General features: G+C 45.0%; 1 non-coding gene across 1 annotated transcript; it reads right to left on the reverse strand.

Annotated features, from left to right (window-relative positions):
• Nucleotides 1-21,119: 21,119 nt before the first annotated feature.
• Trnat-ugu lies at nucleotides 21,120-21,195 on the reverse strand. Its single transcript has one exon. It is a non-coding gene; the product is annotated as a tRNA-Thr (tRNA).
• Between the last annotated feature and the right edge of the window lie 2,634 nt (nucleotides 21,196-23,829).

A 23,829-nucleotide genomic window follows, 5' to 3' on the forward strand; every position in this document is an offset into this window, starting at 1 on the left:
TAGATGCAGATGTAGATGTGGTGATCCCACGCACCCTGACAGCATATCTGTACTACAGTCTCGTGATTCTACCGGTCGTGTACAATTCATGAACAACATTCCAGGGTGAGTTTTCCAACAGAATAACGCTCCTCGAAATACTGCTACAGTAATACGACATGCTTTTCTTGGCCTGCTCGATCACCAGATCTGTCTGAAATCTTATGCGACATCACTGGAAGACAACATCAGCGTCACCCGTTGACAAGATTAACTGTCTTTGTATTAACCGCCCAAATGCTACAGGCGTGGAATTCCATCCTGCGACTGACATCATCCGTATGCTTGCATTCATCCTTTAGGCGGTTACACCAGTTGTTAATAGACCAGCATTTCACATTTGCCATGGCTTATCTCACGCGTACATTAACCTGTGATGTTTCAAAGTTAAATATGTTACCTAGCCAGACGTATTCCCGAAATTTCATTACTCTACCTTAATTATTTTTTGTTGTCGAGATTTTTTTCCGGTCAGTAGAAAATACAGTCCGTCTAGCTGAGCAATTTTCACGTTCGTTTCGTTCATCGTACGTGATACTTGTTCAAACTAGTTTATCCAGGCCGTGCTGTTCCACCCGTCCACACTGGTACCACCGTAATAGGCAGCTTTCGCAGCAGTCAGCGTCGAAAAGCCTGCGATAGTCTAGCGGCACAAACCCCGCTGCCAGCTCACAGTGCTCACGGACTGTATCCCCAGAGACCGTCACGGGCAGCGCTGATGCCGAGAGCCGCCGCTTGAAATCTGTCCCCGGCGTCCGGCCGACGTAGATCCGGGGCGCACATACATACATACATACATACATAAACACCCGGCGTGGGGATTCCCACGGGGCCGCGACTTGCCCGTCATTCTGGCGGCGCGCTTTCCAGCTGTAAAGCCGCGAGTCATAATGCAGCGCGCACTTTACATTGCAGCCCTTGGCTGTCATAATGCGCCACCTCCAGTTTTATCGCGACCGCCATCCGAGAGGGCGTGCGACGGAGTTACTGCCTCAGGCAGACACTGGTAATGCCCCAGACACATTTAATTAACGGCGCAAACGTGGCCCGAGATGCTTTTCGTCAACTGAGACTCCAGCACTCAGGCGCCCTCGTTAGAGTCCTGGAAGGAACAAAGCCCGGTAGACATCTCTCCGCAACAATAGGAGCTGGTACTAGCCCACTCTTGATAAACGCTATGCGGTTGCAGTATCTTGAAGCTGTAGACAGATCCTGTAGTTACTCACTCCGAGGTAACAAAAGTCATGGGATAGTGCTATGCAGATATACAGAAGGCGGTAGTATTGCGTACACAGGGTATAAAACGGCAGCGCACGGGCGGAGCTGTCATTTGTACTCACCTGATACATGTGAAAAGGTTTCCTACGTGATTATGGCCGCACGACGGGAATTAACTAACTTTGAACGCGGAATGGTAGTTTCAGCTAGACGCATGTGACATTTCATTTCGTAACTCGTTAGGGAATTCAATATTCGGAGTTCCAAAGTGATGAGAATACCAAATGCCAGCCATTACCTCTCACCACATCACCACACACAACGCAGCGACTGACGGCCTTCACTTAACGACCGAGAGCAGCGGTGTTTGCGTAGAGTTTTCAGTGCTAACAGACACCTCTTCTTGAAATAACAGCCCAAATCAATGTGGGACATACGACGAACGTATCTGTTAGGACAGTGATGCGAAATTTGGAGTTAATGGGCTACAGCAGCAGACGACCGACGGTAGTTTCTTCGCTGACAGCACGACGTCGCCTGTAGTACCTCTCTTGGGCTCTTGACCATATCGATTGGACCCCAGACTACTGGAAAACCGTGGCCTGGTCAGAGCTGATTAGTACGGTTCGAGTGTGGGGCAGGGACCCAGGATGTCAACAAGGCACTGTGCAAGCTGATGGTGGCTCCATAATGGTTTGGGCGGTGTTTACATGGAATGTGCTAGGTCCTCCGGAAATAGTTTTGTTCGGCTATCTGGGGACCAATAAGGCCATTGATGGGCCTAATGGATAACTATGCACCATTTCACAGTGCCACAATTGTTCGTGACTGGTTTGAATAACATTCTGGACAATTCGAGCGAATGATTTTGCCACCCAGATAGCCCGATATGAATCCCACCGAACATGTTTGGGACATATTCGAGAAATCAATTCACCCACAAAATCCTGCACCGGCAACACTTTCACAATTGTGGACGGCTACAGAAACCTAGTGGCTCAGTATTTATGCAGGGTACTTCCAACTGTTTCTCGAGTCCAGGCGATTGCACGACTCCGGGAAAAAGGAGGTCCTACACGATATTAGGAGGCATCCCACGACTTTTGTCACCTTAGTGTATAACGTTGCTGTTTTGCACACGGCAAGGGTACTATACAACTTGCTCGTCCCTGGGAGCCGGCCGCGGTGGTCTAGCGGTTCTAGGCGCGCAGTCCGGAACCGCGCGACTGCTACGGTCGCAAGTTCGAATCCTGCCTCGGGCATGGATGTGTGTGATGTCCTTAGGTTAGTTAGGTTTAAGTAGTTCTAAGTTCTAGGGGACTGATGACCACAGATGTTAAGTCCCATAGTGCTCAGAACCATTTGAACCATTTTTTCGTCCCTGGGAACACCGAAATGTATAACGGCATTGGTATCAAACGAATGGTTGACCCCTTGTTCTTTAACTGTAATGTACAAATGGCAGATGTTTTCTAGTCTTATAACTAGCTTTAACATCAGACAGAACCTGGAAATTAGGGGGCACCCTGAAGCTTTTTTTCTCCAGTGGCATTCTCGCTGAAATATCACACACAGTGCGGGAGAAGCTTACTTACACCCCTGCTATAACGTGGATATCTTGTTTCAAGACGGGACACATCAATATGGAAGATGTGCATCTTCTAATCATTTATGTATTGATTTACTTGTTTCTTACATGAGTCATAAGTCGCTATCGAGGTGCAAAAACACTCTGTGCTCCGATCATAGTCTGCTAAGGCACGCTACAATCTTTGGCTCCTCGGTGAAGGTACACTCCTGGAAATGGAAAAAAGAACACATTGACACCGGTGTGTCAGACCCACCATACTTGCTCCGGACACTGCGAGAGGGCTGTACAAGCAATGATCACACGCACGGCACAGCGGACACACCAGGAACCGCGGTGTTGGCCGTCGAATGGCGCTAGCTGCGCAGCATTTGTGCACCGCCGCCGTCAGTGTCAGCCAGTTTGCCGTGGCATACGGAGCTCCATCGCAGTCTTTAACACTGGTAGCATGCCGCGACAGCGTGGACGTGAACCGTATGTGCAGTTGACGGACTTTGAGCGAGGGCGTATAGTGGGCATGCGGGAGGCCGGGTGGACGTACCGCCGAATTGCTCAACACGTGGGGCGTGAGGTCTACACAGTACATCGATGTTGTCGCCAGTGGTCGGCGGAAGGTGCACGTGCCCGTCGACCTGGGACCGGACCGCAGCGACGCACGGATGCACGCCAAGACCGTAGGATCCTACGCAGTGCCGTAGGGGACCGCACCGCCACTTCCCAGCAAATTAGGGACACTGTTGCTCCTGGGGTATCGGCGACGACCATTCGCAACCGTCTCCATGAAGCTGGGCTACGGTCCCGCACACCGTTAGGCCGTCTTCCGCTCACGCCCCAACATCGTGCAGCCCGCCTCCAGTGGTGTCGCGACAGGCGTGAATGGAGGGACGAATGGAGACGTGTCGTCTTCAGCGATGAGTCGCTTCTGCCTTGGTGCCAATGATGGTCGTATGCGTGTTTGGCGCCGTGCAGGTGAGCGCCACAATCAGGACTGCATACGACCGAGGTACACAGGGCCAACACCCGGCATCATGGTGTGGGGAGCGATCTCCTACACTGGCCGTACACCACTGGTGATCGTCGAGGGGACACTGAATAGTGCACGGTACATCCAAACCGTCATCGAACCCATCGTTCTACCATTCCTAGACCGGCAAGGGAACTTGCTGTTCCAACAGGACAATGCACGTCCGCATGTATCCCGTGCCACCCAACGTGCTCTAGAAGGCGTAAGTCAACTACCCTGGCCAGCAAGATCTCCGGATCTGTCCCCCATTGAGCATGTTTGGGACTGGATGAAGCGTCGTCTCACGCGGTCCGCACGTCCAGCACGAACGCTGGTCCAACTGAGGCGCCAGGTGGAAATGGCATCGCAAGCCGTTCCACAGGACTACATCCAGCATCTCTACGATCGTTTCCATGGGAGAATAGCAGCCTGCATTGCTGCGAAAGGTGGATATACACTGTACTAGTGCCGACATTGTGCATGCTCTGTTGCCTGTGTCTATGTGCCTGTGGTTCTGTCAGTGTGATCATGTGATGTATCTGACCCCAGGAATGTGTCAATAAAGTTTCCCCTTCCTGGGACAATGAATTCACGGTGTTCTTATTTCAATTCCAGGAGTGTATATCCACATGTTACGCCTTGGATAGATAGCTGACTGACCAATCACGTGTCAGTGCGCGGGAGTTCACAGCAAGAGTGCCTGCGGTGGGTGGGGGGGGGGGGTGGGGGGGGGGGGGGGGGGGGAATACTAAGTTCGCGCCCATAACACTTCCGCTTATATACTAGATATGTTTCTTGCTGTCCGCCCCTTTCTTTCTGTGTTGATAGATACTCATTTAGCCGATGAAAAGCAATGCTGAAGAAACATCAACTAAATACCTATCAAATAAAGCCCTCATAACTTGAGCTTCGAGGCAGAATCTATAAGTTCGTAAAAAATCGGGCGTTCAGGATTATAAATAATCTGCTTGAAAATATTTTTAAGTTCAACCAGTTAGGCTTCATTGCCTCAAAAACGTTCTAAATGGCTATCAAGTCAGTATTTATTGTCAAACCATTATTGTTGGAAGCTGGATACTGTTTGAACTACAAAGATTCACACGAAAGCAGCCAGAATTTTCCGAGTCCGATCCCAACAATTTTAACGTTCTAGACAGTCTATAACCCACAGCTTTTCGCGAGTTTCTACATCAAGCTATTCACGAAGCTTCTTAGAAATAAGTGCTCGTCATAATATCTCGTGATGTTCACGAAACAAGCCATGCGAAGTACGACAGTAAAGTTCACGAAAATAATTCCTAAACTAATCCACTTAAAATCTTCAGAAATGTAATCGCTTTGCAATTGCAAAATGCAAGATTTCATTCATCTTAGCCCAAATATGTTCAGCGCGGTTCAACATTGATGTAGCATACACAGTGCGAAGATCCCCGAGCGGCTCCCGGAGACAGAGAACTACATCACAAAGCCCGCCGCAAAGCGCGGGAAGTGCTTAATTACCAACTGGCTGATGATTTAGGCAGCCAGTCACATATGCTGGAGGACTCCTACTTTCGCGGTAATTCCTAAGCCGTCCAACAAGATTACACACAATAATTAATAAAAGAAATTCTGGTTTTACGAGACCAAACTTAACTTACATAAAACGAAGCATACCTATCACTAGAAATGAATTACTAATTGATTTAATAGCTAACTTCTGTTCCGGCTGCTTTTATGCAAAAGCATACACACTAAGAGAGCGTTACATACGTCACATGATTCCTGATTCCCCAACAGCTCCCCACACATACATTGCGTATGTCCTCCATACACTTACTCACTCTCTCCACAACACTAGCACAACAAAACGTAAATAATTTGCATAGTGGTTCTATTACGTCAGCAACTACGGTAATGAAAGCCAAGAAAAGTCTAGAAAAATAGCTTCTACTGCTCTCTGCCGGAATTGCCGCCAACGGATATCCACGTGTCTATCCCTAATAAAACGTTCAGGCATCACCCCAACCCAGAAAAAGAAGCAATTGACAAAGAAAAATGTAATTCGTGGAGTGGAGCAATAGGTCTCAATCTAACGCTCAAAAGGTAACAGGTTCTTTGAAACACTATATGAGCCATTCTGAAAACAATCAGCACATACGTAGCAGATAGAATTGGTATATATTGGTAAAAATGTAATTCGTGGAGTGGAGCAATACATCTCAATCTAACGCTCAAAAGGTAACAGGTTCTTTGAAACACTATATGAGCCATTCTGAAAACAATCAGCACACACGTAGCTGATAGAATTGGTATATAAGCTTTCCAACACTATAATATTATAATGAGATCACGGATCTTTTTTGAGTTAAGCTCATAAATGATTATAGAAATCATCAACACTCTACAAACGAGTGCACCTTACAAATGACTATTAATGAAAATTATAGTTGACAGTCGTACTCAACCACGTAATATTGGCACCTCTTAACTCGTTACTTAGATGATAACAACGTTGCACTTGACATTAAATTATTTCAGTTAGTTAATCCTAATTCCTACTTACAGTACTTACGCATTACAAAGTGTATAAAACGGTTCTGCATTTAATTATTTTTGTAAATCACTTGACGTCCCAAGCCAAGGATGTATTTGCTACTATGGAAATAAAAAAAACAGTTATTTACATCACAGGCCGTGTACAGGTTGTAAATTTTAAGTTGACAGACCAGAATAACTCGAAAAATAAGCTTCACACGAAAAAAATGTGTAGAAAGCAAAGTTGATTGTTTTCGAGGGGGACATCTGCTGGTGCTAAAATTAGCCCGCCACCCTAGCCCCCTGCGGGCAGGGTGGGAGGCAACTTCAAAATTTCAAATGGGAACCCCCATTTCTTATTGCAGAATCAGATTCGGATCGCCACATTGTGTACTGTGATTCGTCATTCCACACAACGTTTTCCACTGTTCATTCGTCCAATGTTTACGCTTCTTACAGCAAGCGAGACTTCGTTGGGCATTTGCCGGCGTGATGTGTGGCTTATGAGCAGCCGCTCGACCTTGAAAGTTTTCTCACCTTCCGCCCAACTGTCATAGCACTTGCAGTGGATCCTGATGCAGTTTGGAATTCCTGTCTGATGGTCTGGATAAATGTCTGCCTATTACACATTACGGCCCTCTTCAACTGTCGGCGGTCTCTGTCAGTCAACAGACGAGGTCGTTCTTTACGCTTTTGTGCTGTACGTGTCCCTACATGTTTCCACTTCACTATCACATCGGGAACAGTAGGCCTAGCGATGTTTATGGGTGTGGAAATCTCGCGTACAGACGTATGACACAAGTGAACCCAATCACCTGACCACGTTCGAAGTCCGTGAGTTCCGCGGAGCTCCCCATTCTGCTCTCTCACGATGTCTAATGTCTGATATGGAGTACCTGGCAATTGGTGCCAGCACAATGCACCTAATATGAAAAACGTATGTTTTTGGGAGTGTCCGGCTACTTTTGATCACATAGTGTAAAAGAATGGTACAGAAGAGGGATTAAACTCCAGAGTGAAACGTTGACAATGACAAGATTCGCAGATGTCATTGTTATCTTTAGTGAACGAGGGCTATGCAGAGGGATGATCTAGTGAGCAGAGAGAGTACACCAAAGAAGGAAGGACGAATTAAAGAGTCACAAAAACAAGATTACTGATAAATGTAACATCAAGCCTGGAAACTAGGGAGTAAGCGATGTGAAGAAATTGTCCTACCAGAAAAGCAAACTGATGTATGAAAGACGAAGGATATACTAGACAGAATACACCTAATCAAGCGAGTGTTCCTCGGAAAAAGAAGTCTACTTGTAGCAAACAAACGTCTTAATTTGAGAGAGAAATTTCGGAAGGTATAAATATATAACACAGCAAATGAATCACGGACTATGAAAAAAACGCCTAAGAGAATGAAAACGGTTGAGGTATTTCTTACAGGCGATGTTTAAAATTAAGTGAACTGATAAGTAACGACGAGATTGACCACAAAATCATGGAAGAAAATAAAATACTAACCAAGAATACAGACTATATGATAGATGTTACAACATAACAGAATAACTTTCATAGACACAGAGGGCTCCGTGGGAAGTAAAAATTCTGGGGGAAGACAACAGACTAGACTCTTCTTCTCCTTGTACCCTTGTCCCTCAATTGCGTGGGTTATTTTAAGGGGTGCCTCGATGTCCTTACTGTCGTTACCCCCGTACCCCCAATGACCCATAAGCTATTTCAGAACCGTTGAAAGTACAAACGACTTAGCGTAAATACCTTGGTGTGTAAGAATTAGATTCGTAGCTAACACAGTTCCGGACAAGATCTTTTGCATCTTTTTTATGTGACAGAAAAATGAAATCCCTTATAATGCTTAATATTAATTACCTTCTCATGTAATTTTTTTGAATCCGCTGAAATTTTCTCCGTTACCGAATGTTTCATGTGATCAGTATAATTTTTTAAGGTTTTTGGTGCAGCTTATTTGAGGACTTCTGCAAAAATTCCGTCTTTAAAAGAGGCTTTAGTATTTTTAGCTCCTAAATTTGCTAGCAGTTTCATTTAGTGTGTTTGAATGTGTGCTGATTTTATGGGAATTCCTTGTGAAAATCTTTCTGTGGGTTCAGGACAGTTACAGGTTTCATTAAATATTTACTAAATTCTCTTCAATGTTCTGGATTTTTACGTGCCAATTGTTCATTTTTCTCCTTGAAGCAGTAGTTTTTGGACTCGTACCAATTTAGCTTCGTTCTAAATTATTCATAAAAGTTTTGGGTGTTGTGTTCTAGGAAGTCTTCTTCAGTTTCATAATGTCTTTTTGTTTCTCTAATTGATTTTGAAGATTCTTTTGCAGATGTTAGGCATGTATTTTTGTTATAAACTCCAACTCTAATCTTTAATTGTGTAGTATGCAATATTTAAGAGGTACTCTTTGACTGCCTTTGTAGATAAGTGTGTTTTAGTTAGTTCGTTCATCTTCTCAGGAAAATTGTTACACAATTAAAATGCCTCACAAAAAACACTTTTTCGCGTTTTGTTTATTTTCCATTGGTAGGTTTAGTCCTAACTGGCATTAATTACTTCAAGATAGCATGCAGAAGTGTTATTGAAATATTAGTATTTTTCCTAATATGCACTACAGTTTGGTACATTAATTTACCAGTTGCAGTAAGAATATTAATTTTATAAATATTTCCTCACAATGAGACCGACTACTTCCTTTGGTTGTTATGTTCATGGCCATTTTCTGCAGTTTGAAAATATGTCCCATGTTTTGTGAGTTTGATCCCGGGAAAAGAATCCCATAACTAATAGATTGGTGTACATAGGAACAATACGTCACCTCAAGCCCCGTCTGTTACATATTGGTTATAAGTATTCTGAAAAAAAAAGAGGAAAGACACCTCCTGGAGATATCACTGTTATAGCACATAACACCGCCTGTAGCTTTAGTTGAAGGTGGAAGAGAGTCCATAAATTCATTCTGGAATACCATATCCATCTGAAGGCACTCACTGAGGACAAGATAGCGTAGAGCTACCAAACTGCAAGGATGTTGAACAATACATTACACTCGCTGTTCCAAATAGTCCCACGCAGTTTCTATGACAATGGCTCGGATGACTTTCCGGACCAGTCGAGGTGCGATAGATTGTCTGAGTGGTGGTCAAACCAGGAACGAATGTGTGCAGTCCAGGACAAGCTTGGAAGATGTGAGAGTCCACAGCATACTCAGCACGATGATATAGAAGAAAGGGCAGCCATGTTGAAATAAACATCCTGGCTTATGAAACTTCCTGGCAGATTAAAACTGTGTGCCCGACCGAGACTCGAACTCGGGACCTTTGCCTTTCGCGGGCAAGCGCTCTACCATCTGAGCTACCGAAGCACGACTCACGCCCGGTACTCACAGCTTTACTTCTGCCAGTACCTCGTCTCCTACCTTCCAAACTTTACAGAAGCTCTCCTGCGAACCTTGCAGAACTAGCACTCCTGAAAGAAAGGATATTGCGGAGACATGGCTTAGCCACAGCCTGGGGGATGCTTCCAGAATGAGATTTTCACTCTGCAGCGGAGTGAAAATCTCATTCTGGATCCTGGCTTATGTTGAAGGTAATGTAAATGCGTGGGTCAAAGTAATGGTACGGGAAAAGCCCCGAAATATCACAGAAACATGTCAGGCCTGAAATACATCCTCCCATAAGACAAGCTACTCGACGGCTTGAATATTTTGAAAAGAAACGCCCCTCTAGTCAGTTACTACCTCGTTGCTGTGTCTGGGGGCTCACCAAGTATGCAGACCTTTCTTTACCGCTGTGAGGGAGGCCTTTTGGGAAGAATCCGACTGAAAATAGAGTGCCCTTCGCTTTTTTCAGTCGGAAACTGATTGAGATGGACGTGCGTTCACCTACAGCAGCATTTCCTATCGCGATTGTCACTGAGAAGACGAGACGCTGCTCTCCGGCCCGTCATAGTTTGGAGCTATTTACGACAGCTGTTACAAGGCTGAGAGCAGTACACCATTTCCTGCAGACACGTGTTACAATCCGCTTTGATGCACCGAGAAATCGAGAAATGTCACGTCTCCTCGTCGACCCATCTTACTGCGGAGTTTCGATACAGACGACTGGCACATACGCTCTACTGCTATGTCTTATATCATCAGTGAAGGGCTGTCCGCGGCTCGTGGTCTTGCGGTATCGTTCTCGCTGCCCGCGCAAGGGGTCCCGGGTTCGATTCCCGGCGAGGTCAGGGATTTTCTCTGCCTCGAGATGACTGGGTGTTGTGTGTCTTTCATTATCACTTCATCATCATTGACTCGCAAGTCGCCGAAGTGGCATCAGCAATTTCGGCGGCCGAACTCCCTGCATGGGGTCTCCCGGCCAACAATGCCGTACCATCATTTCATTTCAGTGCAGTGCTGCATGACATTCCGGTATCAATTCTACACCGTCAAAAGTATTACAAAGCGACCAGTTTGCGCTTTTAAGGGGGAGAGGGGCTGACTAATATTCTATCCAGTATAATACGCTGGCGACATTCGCGCATCATAATCGCTATTTTCATTCCAACTATTCTGTCCAGTGTGTCATAACACGCTGACGACATTCTCTCATCATAATTGACATTTTAACTTCTACTTTTTCCTTTTTTATTTTTATTTTTTATTTATTTATTTTGCTGTTCTGATACCCATCACTTCCTCGACTTCTTTTTACAACTGTGTTACATCATCTCATCTGGAGAGGTAATCATTTTTCACTCGATTTTTTCAAATGTTCCTTCCAGTTTCACCTATTTTCTCGTATTTTGTTCAGGATTTTAAATATACTCAGTTCTTCACTAACTTCCGAATAATTTGTCAGCTCTTTCGTATCTCTTCGCTACGCTTAGAAATCTAATCTCTGTTGCTTGTTGTATGCAACTTTCTCGGCATTTATTTGTAACCCACGATTCACTTCTTGAAACAAACACTGGGACTGACACTGTCTAAAGAAAATATCAATCTTGTTTATGTTCTCGTTTGATTTTGTAGACATCTGAGTATTGTTCCACACTTTTGGCCCAACTTTGCTAATTTCCTCCTGCGTCTTCATCGTAAATATATGTGACATCGCAACTTAAATACTCGTAGGTAAAAATTTGACATGTTCTATTGTTCTTTTACTAACAGTAACGGTTGCCTGTACAAGGCGTTTTCCTATAAACGCCACTAATTTCGTCTTTTTTGAGGTAGAGCTCTGGATGTGGAGCGCTATGGTGGTGTTGGCTTAGCTGCGAGAAGGGTCAGTGAAGCCGGACAGGCCGAATGGGATGAGCCAGACGAAGTGTGTTCCACAACGGCTTATTTGTCCTTTTGTCCTCTACTATGGCCGTTCTTAATCTGTCCTTTTCCTGCCGTCTTCAGGAAAAAAAAGACTTATCATGAAGGAAGGATCCGAATGCGACGGAAATTCGGTAAATGTGATGTACATGCACTGAAACAAATGACAACAGTTTCAGAAAAACTGGATCATTTATTCAAGAGAAGGGCTTCATAAATTGAGCAAGTCAATAACGCATTGGCCCACCTCCAGCCCTAATGCATGTATTGATTGACAGACTTACCAAATTTTGTCGAACTGGTGCGTTAGATCGTCAAAATCCCAAACATGTTAGAAGGCCCTGATCCGTTGATGAGAGATCCGGCAACCTTCTGGCCAAGGTAGCGTTTGGCAAGCATCAAGACAAGCAGTACAAAATCTAGTCGCAGGCAGACTGGAATTATCTTGCTGTATTGCAAGCCCAGGATGGCTTGCCACAAAGAGCAGCAAAACGGGGCGTAGAATATCGTCGACATACTGATGTGAACTAAGGGGGCTGCTGATAACAGCTGGGGTTTTGACGACCTAACGTGTTAGTTGGACAGAATTTGCCAAGATATCTCTCAGTAGGAAATCAACAACTTTATCAGTCCAGACCAAGGCGAATAACAGCTTGCATAAGGGCCGGAGGTGGGCCAGTGCTCTGACGTGTACCAATTCATTACTGACTTACTCAATTTGTAAAGCTCTTTCTCTTGAATAAATCATCTAATAGGTCCACAACTTTGCTTCCGCCGTTTTGCAATAGACGGCAGTAGCGGCAACTGGGGTTCAGGTGGATGGTTCAAATGGCTCTAAGCACTGTGGGACTTAATATCCTGAGGTCAACAGTCCCCTAGACTTAGAACTACTTAAACCTAACTAACCTAAGGACATCACACACATTCCATGCCCAAGGCAGGATTCGAACCTGCGACCGTAGCAGCAGCGCGGTTCCAGACTAAAGCGCCTAGAACCGCTCGTCCACAGCTCCCGGCGTTTCAGGTGGTTGGTCATAGGTGTAATACAACAAGCTTAGGCATCTGTAAACATAGTGCCACAAAAATATTCGTCGATTTGTGATTGCATCATAAGGTTATTCTCGATTAGTACGTCAACTTACGTACCCATTTCTTGCCATTTGCGGGAAGTTTTAATTTTCTGCTTTAACATGAAAAAATCTGCGGCTGTGGCTCTTAAAATGCTGGGTAAGGCCAATGGTGAGGGAACTTTTAGTGGAAGAACGAGCACAGAATGTTTTCAACGCCTCAAGAACGGTGATTTTTATGTCCGGAATTGCAGGGGAAGACAGAACGTTTTCGTAGCTACTGAAACAGACGAAGACAGTCATAGGACATCATTATAGAAAGCAACTGATGCGTTCGAGCCCAGCACTGAAACACAAGCGGCCACAATGCAGCTATAGACAGGGAAGGGTAATTTTGCAGCAGGTCAGTGCTCGACCTCAAGTCGCAAAACCCGACAACATATACATGGAAACGTTGAAATGAGAAATCCTATCCCTCCCGCCGTATTCTCCATACGTTGCTCTCTTTGACTACCACCTTTTTCGATCAGTGGCATACAGCCTGGCTGACCAGCACTTCCAATAATATGAACAAGTGCAAAATTGAATCGATTAATGGATCCCCACAAAAGACGCCCAGTTCTTCTGCCATGAGATTCGTATGCTATCCGGGAAAATATAGTGGCCAGCGATGGGCAATACTATGAATCATAATGTTTTTGTAAGTTTTCACAATAAAGCCCCGAAATTCGAGAAAAAAGGGCGGAATCAAAGTTGTAGGCCTAGTAATTTTTCTGAAACTGTAATCATTTGTTTCTGTGTACATGTATATCACGTAGTCTCCCAATTTCTTTCGTGGTACGCCTTTCTTTCTTTATCTTTTTTTTTCTTAGAGTGTGTTGAAAGGGTAGGTGGGTCTCTTAGGCGCAGGAAGCCAGCTTCACTAGGGGACTAACTCCAAAACGAATATCCGGCTCGTCGGAAAGCACAAAGTACCAGCCCCATTATCCAGCTGTTCTTGTACCCGCCAGGGCGGCCATGTAGATTTTCCCAATTAGTACCAGTACTAACAATAGCCTCAGACTAAGGTCAGACATTCTCTTTACTAGTAATAATCTTAATTGGAAATTAGCTATTGCAGCCATTAAGGCGCCATCTCTTTGGAAAGTGCCACGCCTTGGGTGCCAGCAGATGAATACCGCTGCCACCGTGGCATCCACGGCGGAGGCAGCGGCGGTGGCGACGGTAAAATTGCTTTGCGTTCCTGGCGCGGTCGCCATCTGCCGCCGCGCTACGCCACGCCGCGGTCGGTATTATCATATTGCGAGCGCCCGCGCAGACGAATATGCTGCAGGCGGAGACCGCAGTTTATCAGAGCGGCATATTTATGCGCTGATATTAAAAACAGATTGAATTCCCCCAGGATTAAAAACTGTGTTGCACCGTACGTCATTGGTCCGCATCTAGGCGGCCCGAGAATTAAAAACTGCACGCCTTCCGCTGTTTTGATACTTCTGTTACTTCGGTGAGATTCCACGAAGAAAAGTGTAAACAGAAAAGATACCGCCGTTTGAAAAATACCAAGATACCAAAAACTTCAGGCAGCAAGCTAGCAGCAAGTTTCAACGACCTTTCGTGAGGCAGAGTGGAATGTGTCCTTTTGTAGCATTGTTGCTTCAGTATGCCGATCGCTTGCTGCCTTAACTGTTTATCCCGCAGTATGGAGTCCACCGTTTTTTTCTCTCCAGTTTGGTAAATTTATTTTAATTTTAATTTTGTCGCCAGTAACGTAAGAAAAGGAGGTCACATACGCCGTTTTTAACCTTGTTCTGTACTCTACCGTATTTTAATGTGTTGTGTATCGTATTTTCTGAAGTGGATGTTGGAGAACATAGAAGCATTTGTGTAAACGATCTTGAAAAACCGCCAAAGAACCATACTTAGGCTGACCGATGTACCAGACCAATGGTGATTAATCCACAGCACCGATTAGATCTGGGGTCAGCCCGCATCTCGTGGTCGTGCGGTAGCGTTCTCGCTTCCCACGCCCGGGTTCCCGGGTTCGATTCCCGGCGGGGTCAGGGTTTTTCTCTGCCTCGTGATGGCTGGGTGTTGTGTGCTGTCCTTAGGTTAGTTAGGTTTAAGTAGTTCCAAGTTCTAGAGGACTGATGACCATAGATGTTAAGTCCCATAGTGCTCAGAGCCATAGATCTGGGGTCAACTCTTCTCCTTCTCTGTCTAGATATATGCTTTACGTTATGTTTCACCGGGAGATAAGAAGTACTGTGTTAATAATGCCAATTCTTCTTCTGCTTCTTCGTCTGCACTTCACATATTAGGCAAATTGCCTTTTATAGTACCTATCTCTTGCATGGTCTTCTTACATTTCTTCTTCCGGTACATTTATAATTTAGTGCGTTCAACAGTAATCTTCCCCACTCATCCGCTCTACATGTTCCTTCCATTTTCTCCTGATTTATTTTCTAGTTTGCGTTATATATATTCCTAAATGTTTCATTTTATCTTATTTTCTTTTTCGATCTTCCCCTGTACATCCTTCCAATCTCCTTAGAAATCTCATTTCTTCGGACTGTGTTCTACTTTCTCGGTGTCTTGTTGTTGCCCACGCTTCACTTCCATAAGTATGCGTTTTTACTGCTATCGTTTCATAAACTTTCAGGTGGGTTTCCTTCCTGGCTTTATTCTGCAAACTTTATACGACGGTTCCTTATATGGAAACAGATTTAATTTTTGCTCCACATCATGGCTATATTCGTAAATGATATCGCATCCTATACATTTAAAATGTGTTACTTGCACCAAGATTTCATTCTTCGAGACCATTTTAGGTCTTACTGGTTGTCTGACCTGAAATGCCATCACTTTCGTTTTATCTACCGACAATGTTAGGTTGTAATCTCAGACTTCCTGCTGCAACTTATAGACTCCCATTTGAAGATCATCTTCATTCCCTGTAATCAGAGTTAGGTCATCTGCATGTAAAACTACGTTTAATCTAGTGTCATGATCTAAAAGAATTCAATTTATGTTCAACATTCTACAGTTGCTGATATCGTTGTCGTTCTCCTTTGTTTGTGTTCATTGGCTTTGTTATTATATTTCCCAGATCTGTACCGATTTCGCTGTTTGTTAAAATGTCTATTCTCAACACATTTCGCAGACAGTATCCACACGTGGCGCTAGGTGTACCTAAAAAATTATATTATCCTACGAAACATAGATCATGGGCTATGACATCACCAACTTCGAGTTGCGTGAAAAAGAAACGTAGGACGAAATTCACTAGAGATACAGGTTAAATATGAGTACAGACACGTTAAATGTATGTGAAGTATAGAGCGTTAAAATTAATAAAACCGACAAACCGTATGTACGGATTTCTGAGTGGAAATGACGGAAAAAAGATCCTATGAGCATGTGGCCGGAAATGGACGGTGAGCGTGAAACAACAAACCTTCCTGCAACACGGTACAGAGCTTCGTCGCATTCACGTCACAAAAGAAGTTCAAAGTGGTGCCCATGGTTTAGCATGTGATAAGGATATTAGCGGTTGCCGTACAGGGTACACAGAATCCTACTTTGGCATATACCGTGTTGGCGGGGCTCTTTCCTGGAGCTTGTACTAGGGTTCGTCTCAATATCCTGTAGAACCTGGTCTTCCAAATAAGGTGTGCGCACAGCCCGCCACCTCCCTGCACGTTCGTCTATCTGAAAGGACCCATGATCACACAAATGCCCAAAAAGGGCTTGAAATGTTGTGTGATGTGATAGGTGTCTGTGAGGGTACTTGTTTTGGTGTAGCCGTGCTGTCTCTCGACCATCTGCTTGGTGCCGGCCAGTGTGGCCCAGCGGTTCTAGGCGCTTCAGTCTGAGACCGCGCGACAGCTACGGTCGCAGGTTCGAATCCTGCCTCGGGTATGGGTGTGTGTGATGTCCTTAGGTTAGTTAGGTTTAAGTAGTTCTACGTTCTAGGGGACTGATGACCTCAGATGTTTAGTCCCATAGTGCTCAGAGACATTTGAACCATTTGAGCCATCTGCTTGGCCCTTAAACAAACACCATCTCGGCTTATTCCCGACATGAATACCTAACATTCTGCTGCTTACAGTACGCTGCGTCAATCAGCCTGCTACACACAAGGAACACACGTGGTCAGAGGAACTGTCAGCGCCATTTACCGTGGCAATGATGCAATTCCGCCGTCCGGAGTGGCCGTGCTGTTATAGGCGCTACAGTCTGGAACCGCGTGACCGCTACGGTCGCAGGTTCGAATCCTGCCTCGGGCATGGATGTGTGTGATGTCCTTAGGTTGGTTAGGTTTAAGTAGTTCTAAGTTCTAGGGGACTGTTGACCACAGTAGTTAAGTCACATAGTGCTCAGAGCCATTTGAACCATTTGATGCAATTCCTGACATTTGTTCATAGCACCGCATCCCCCCCCCCCCCCCCATCTCCTCTCAGGAATCCTTTCCTGCAGTTTTTCGGGTTTATTAATGTTCACACTGTATGTGACATGTGCGTATGTGGGAAAATTTTCGGGTACACTACTCTTAAACCCCTATATCGATTTCGACCAAACCTGATACATAGAGTACTTAGTATCTGGAAAGAAATACTGTAGTGATAAGCTCTTGACCCTCTTACTTAGGAGGGGCAATAAAGTGGAGAGAGAATATGGGAAGGAACAGATGGACAGAGAGAGGGGAAGGAGAAATGGACGAAGGAAAGAAATAGAAGGAGAGAAACAGAGCGACAAGGGAGGAGAAGATCGAGTGAGATAGGGCAGGGAGGAGGAAAAATGTTCAAATGGCTCTGAGCCCTATGGGACTGAGGTCATCAGTCCCCTAGAACTGAGAACTACTTAAACCTAACTAACCTGAGGACACCACACACATCCATGCCCGAGGCAGAAATCGAACCTGCGACCGCAGCGGTCGCGCGGTTCTAGACTGAAGCGCCTAGAACCGCTCGGACACATCGGAGGAGGAAAAGGACAGAGAGAGAGGAGGAGGGAAAAAATTTGTGGTAAGGACTATGGGACCACTGCTGAAGTCATCGGTCCCTAGGCTTACACACTACTTACTCTAACTTAAACTAACTTACGCTAAGGACTAAACACGCACCGAGGCCCGAGGGAGGACTTGCACCTCCGACCGGTGGAACCGCGCGAACCGCGACAAGACAACCTAGACCGCACGGCTACCCCGAGCGGCAGGGAGGAGGGATGAACAGAAAGTGAGGGAAGGAGATGGACAGAGACGTGGAGTGGGAGGAGGCGGAGGAGGAGGAGATGAGGAAGAGATAAAGAGGGCAGAAGAAGATGGGGGGGGGGGGTAGGAAGAGATGGACGAGGGGAGGAAGAGCAGACGGACACAGAGGGGAGGAGGAAACGGACAGAGGTGGAGAAACACATAGACAGAAAGGTGGGGAGATGCAGATGGACAGAGAGAGGGGGAAGGTAGTAGATGAACAGAGAGAGGGGTAGTAGAACATTAGGGAGATTGAGATTGGAGGAGGTTGATAAAGAGAGGAAACAGGAGGAGATGGACAGAGACGGGGCAGTGGTGACAGATAGAGAGAAGGGAAAGCCTGAGATACTCGTAGAATTGGTGAAATGGAAAACCAGTCCAAGTTGCAAACTGTTTATCTGTATGCATTACAAATGTTCAAATGGCTCAAATGGCTCTGAGCACTATGGGACTTAAAATCTGAAGTCATCAGTCCCCTAGAACTTAGAACTACTTAAACCTAACTAACCTAAGGACAGCACACACATCCATGGCCGAGGCAGAATTTGAAACTGCGACCGTACCAGTCAGGCGGTTCCAGACTGAAGCACCTAGAACCTCTCGGCCACCGCGGCCGGCTACAAATGTTCACTGCACATTTTTGACATCTTCAGAAATGCCATCGTCGACTTCATTAAGATGATTTGAAAATGGGTCTCGGCCCAAAACTAGTAGTCGAATGAATAAAAAGTCAAAATTTGGACTGGTTTTTAGTTCTGCTTATTAACAGAAGTTGCTGATCTAAGCTATTCCAGCGTTCTGGAAGTTCGTCATAGAATTGGAATAAATATGTATCGAGACAACGCCAGGGACTCAGCTAATAGACAATAAATTGAGCAGCTTTATTCAATATTATTCCAAAAGAGTACATTATGACATGTATTTTATGGTAATAATGGAAAAAAACATTTTATCACTTGTTCTGAAGCTTTCCTTCCCCCGTTATTGGAGATTTCGTTCCAGTGATCGACAGTACAAACTGTACTTATTCCCGCAAACTAGTCAAAAATTTCGCACTTCAATCGATACAGATGTTCTCAGAGGTTTATGCGGGAACTGTAAGAAACCATGACAGTAATTTAATAAGTTTGTCAACACAAAAAAGTGCATTACAGGCAAATGGCACAAGAAAATCGTATTAGCTCTTTAGAATCAGTACAAACGGCGCTGTGCGAGCATAAACCGGCCCTGGTTCTTGGATAAAACCATACAAAAACGTGTGTGAATTCCTAATGGCCCAAACTGCTGACGTCATCAGTCCCTAGACTTAGACACTAATTAAACTAACTTATGCTAAGAACAACACACACACACACACACACACACACACCCATGCCCGAAGGAGGACTCGAACCTCCGGCGGAAGGGGCCGCGCAATCCGTGACATGACGCCTCAAACCGCGCGGCCACTCAGCGCGGCGTAAAACCGTACGCCACCCCCTTTTTGACACATCATCTGCTTCAAATTATCCTATGCTGTGTGGCAGATAAACGTCAAAACTGACGTCGTACACGGGCAGCGTAATGCGAGATGAAACATTTGGCCGGCCACAGCCTGGAAGCCGCGCAGCAGCGGCAGCGGCAGCGGCAGGCAGGTGGTCCGTGCTTAACGCGCCCCTATCAAAGCTGCGGCGCTACAGTAATTGGCGCGATTCATCATCGGCGGCGGCGAGTCTCTGTGGCATTGTGCTGCGCTCTGCGCCGACAGCGGGGACCGAGTTAATTAAGAGCAGCCACCCGCATTCCGGCTTATTTACAAGACGCATTAGCGTTAATGGCGAGTGACCCGCCAGCACGGCGAGCGCCGCCCTGCGTAACGAACCGCTCGCGGCTGCCACGGCGCCGCAGCGCGCTGTCACTTTGCGCCCGCCGGGACGTGCCGCAGTCCGCATAGCCCGCCTCGCCCTCTCTCGCATCAGCGGACACGGCTCGACGTAGCAGCAATCAACCTGTTAACTCCGTGTTACGCAGAAAGTGACACTGATGAGCAACAATGACCTCTATCCCTTTTACACGACATTCATAATTTACAAATGTTCGTATTTCTCTATGCTCCCCAAAAGTCCAAAAGTTTCGAGACTTAATTAATAAAAATTATAGAAAAGTTCAAAATGATGTGTTTAAAGCCGAAGGTGTTGCCCCTAGTGTAGCCCCATTGAAATACGATGCACAGAATGTTCATACAACCATGCGAAAACGTCAAAAAGTGTTTCTCTGGAATGTTCAACCCTCGCGTCACATGGTCACGAATGAGGGTTATGTCGTCAAAGCGCTGCCGCTTCATGTGTATTTCTTCGCTTTGTCAGTTTGTGGAATGGAGAATGTCTTGAACACGTGATCTACAGATGTTGCTCCACTGCGATTTGTGATAAAACAACACTGACACACAACGGTCACACATCCACTACGTAATACTGCTTGCTTACAACTAATTGGTCAATTATACATCTTTGTTTACAGTTGTTAGTTCAAGCTGCCACCGTACTTACAGCGCTCACTACGGCTATGAGAAAAAAAAAAAAAAAAAAAAAAAAAAAAAAAAAAAAAAAACTGGCCGGCCGAAGTGGCCGTGCGGTTAAAGGCGCTGCAGTCTGGAACCGCAAGACCGCTACGGTCGCAGGTTCGAATCCTGCCTCGGGCATGGATGTTTGTGATGTCCTTAGGTTAGTTAGGTTTAACTAGTTCTAAGTTCTAGGGGACTAATGACCTCAGCAGTTGAGTCCCATAGTGCTCAGAGCCATTTGAACCAAAAAAACTGGTTGTTAGTTAACTATACGACATTATATGCAAAGCTGGTAAATATTACTATGCGATGTTACTTGGCATTCTAAAAGTTTGTACCTGAGCGGGAGACGAAACCGGAATACAACTTTGTCGATCAGTGCTCTAACCGATCAAACTATCCAGGCAGGCCCACAGTTTTATGCCCCTCTTACATCAGACAGTCCAGAAAGTATATACTTATAAGGATATGATGTCTGTTCTTTCGGACCTGCAGCCGTCTAGAACGAAATTAGAATTATATTAATACCGTCAGCTGATGACGGGCGTTGATTTAGATCAACGGTGACGGGTGAAAATGTGTGCCCGACCGGGACTCGAACCCGGGATCTCCTGCTTACATGGCAGACGCTCTATCCAGCTGAGCCACCGAGGGCACAGTGCATATGGCGACTGCAGGGACTATCTCACGCATGCCTCCCGCGAGACCCACATTATCACCTTGTATGTCCACACACTACATTCGTAGTGTCCCACCCCAACGCACTCATTACTCGCGGAAGACATTCTTACCAAGTCCCGAAAGAGTTCGGGTAATATGTGTGCATCTGCACAGAATAAGAAGGTCATGGCTGGTATGGAATGTCCGAAATAACAGACACCTTATCCATATAAGTATATAGTTCTGGCTCATCATTGATGCTGAATTACTGATTACCAACGAACGCACAGAAAGAGATGGATATCTCCATGGGCGATGTCAGCGCTGTACAGAGAATAGCCAAACTAGCTACAGCCAAGGTCCTTTAAATGTTATCGTGTCTTGGTCGCAGTGTGTGGTCGGTCATTGTCATGAATCAAAACAACAAAGCAATACAATTTATGAGTGCGACGCAGTTCCATAAGCAGCTATACTGTGCCTATCACAAAAGCCGGTGCACATGACTTTTCGAGGCGTCAATATTTGCTTGGTTTTAGTCTTCCCTGTAGACACAGCATGCCTCGATTTCACTGCGTGTCGTTTCGAATGAGGGTTTTCATAAGCGACTCAAGTGTCATCCTCGGTTACTATCTTGCTTACAAATTCATCATCATCTTTGATGCGACATGCTAAAAAATAAAGAGCGCTGCCCAGCCGTTGCTTTTATTTTTTTTTATTATTTTTTTTTTTTTGTGTGTTGCTCAGTAAGAGTCTTTAGCACATTTTTCAAAACTTCGGTTTTTCGGACACAATTACAGAAGTGCTCTTAAAATTTATAGGAAGTTCTTAAAAAGATCTGATACTGTTAACCTCCTTTTTCCTTTAAAAGTTCAACTACATGAACCAATTCTTAATGAGCCAAACAAGGAGCACGTAAGCTTTGCACAGCACTAGCAACACAAGCATATCTCAAAATACTGCTTTATTTTTAGTATCATATTGTGGGTGATGCACGCACAAGCAGAGAAAGACACCCAGGCAACCAAGAACAATAGAACTTTATTACTGTAAGTCAAAATACTCAGTAACATTAGCAATTGAAGGAGCTTCCAAGAAAATGCAACGTAATGGTCGTCCTGTTCTCACATATGTAATAAAATGGAACACCTGCAGTGGTTCTTCCGATGTTGTTTGTTATATGGCTTCCAATTTATGTGCTTCATTGCACCATCTTCAGGTATTAACTGTCACTGAGGGGGTTAACTCCAGTCGTTGTTACAGGTAGTCTGCGAAAACTAGTTCATAGATGTTGACCACTGATGAATCGGGTATGCCATGAAGCGCAGACATTGGTAGTCTTATAATAAATAACATAGCAAGGACGGCTATAGGTGTCCCATTTATTACATAAGCGAACAACCGAAGTCTCTGAAATCACCTATCAGAACGATGAACATCCAAAAACTGTTCTGGTAAAGGTTTGTCAAAAACACGATAACAGTTCTTTAATGTACAAGCTAAGTTCACAGTAGGTCACTAGCGGGAAACAATGCCATAGACAGTTTGTACATGTGGCAATGACGATGTCTCTGGTCTCACTGGTTAATGCTTCGCTCGGACGAACAGAATGGCTGCAATTCCGCTATCGAGTCGAGATGTCAAAATAGGAAATGTCACTGACTTGTGAGTTGCTATAAAGGCTGCCCGGTCTTGGAATACCAGGAATTTGTCTAGTATTACGTGGCTCGTGGAGTCTAGCCAGCGCTGGCCGTATCCGGCGGACGTGGTGCCCTCATATATTGCAGGCGCTGCAGCAGGTAAGATGAGCTGCGATCGAGTTGCAGATACCCTGATAGGGCCGCAACTTGCAGCGCTCTATCGTGTGGTGTGTGGCTGGATCGTAAGGCAACGACAAACGTAAACTGTAACACGTTGTACGGCCTGTCTTAAAATAACAGGTATCAGGTCTCTAAATTTGCAGTACATAAACAGAATAAATTTTCGTATTATGGAAGAAGGACAATGGACAGAAATAAGAAAAAATTATAAACATGGACTCAATAATGCATGCCCGCGAAGAGCTATGACCACTTGTTCAGTGTAAAAACGTTTCACCGTAGCGAGGATTAACAAGAGACTATAGTTCTTCAAGCACATTAGGCACGTCAGAGACTATGTTTACTGGACATGTCTTTCTTGTTTTGGTTCATACAGCAACACGGAATCCCCGAGAAACTCGCCAGCTTGGTTAAAGTATGTATGGAGTAAGCAACAAACAGGGTGCGTTGTGTGGCTCAGTTTTGACTGTTTTGAGAGTAGAACGCGACTGAAACAATGGGATGCTTTATGCCCTCTGATCTTTAATCTTCTCGTGAGAAACGTGGCAAGAGGATCCAAATCAGCAACAAATGGAAACATCACAGACAAATAACTAAGTATACTTGCCCATGCAGATGTCACGCTTTTAATAGTAAATAACAGTGGTGAAACTGCAAGCTAAATGAAACCGTCACGAAAATATGTTTAAAAGTTAATTAAGAAAAAACAGAATTCATGATCGTACGAAGGGAAAATATGGCCACAGGACAACGTGATAATCTTCACAAGGAAACTACACTTTCAAGAACACTCACAACTTCAAATATCTTGGT

This window comes from Schistocerca americana, chromosome 4 (assembly GCF_021461395.2).
Source record: "Schistocerca americana isolate TAMUIC-IGC-003095 chromosome 4, iqSchAmer2.1, whole genome shotgun sequence".
Lineage (NCBI taxonomy): Eukaryota > Metazoa > Arthropoda > Insecta > Orthoptera > Acrididae > Schistocerca > Schistocerca americana.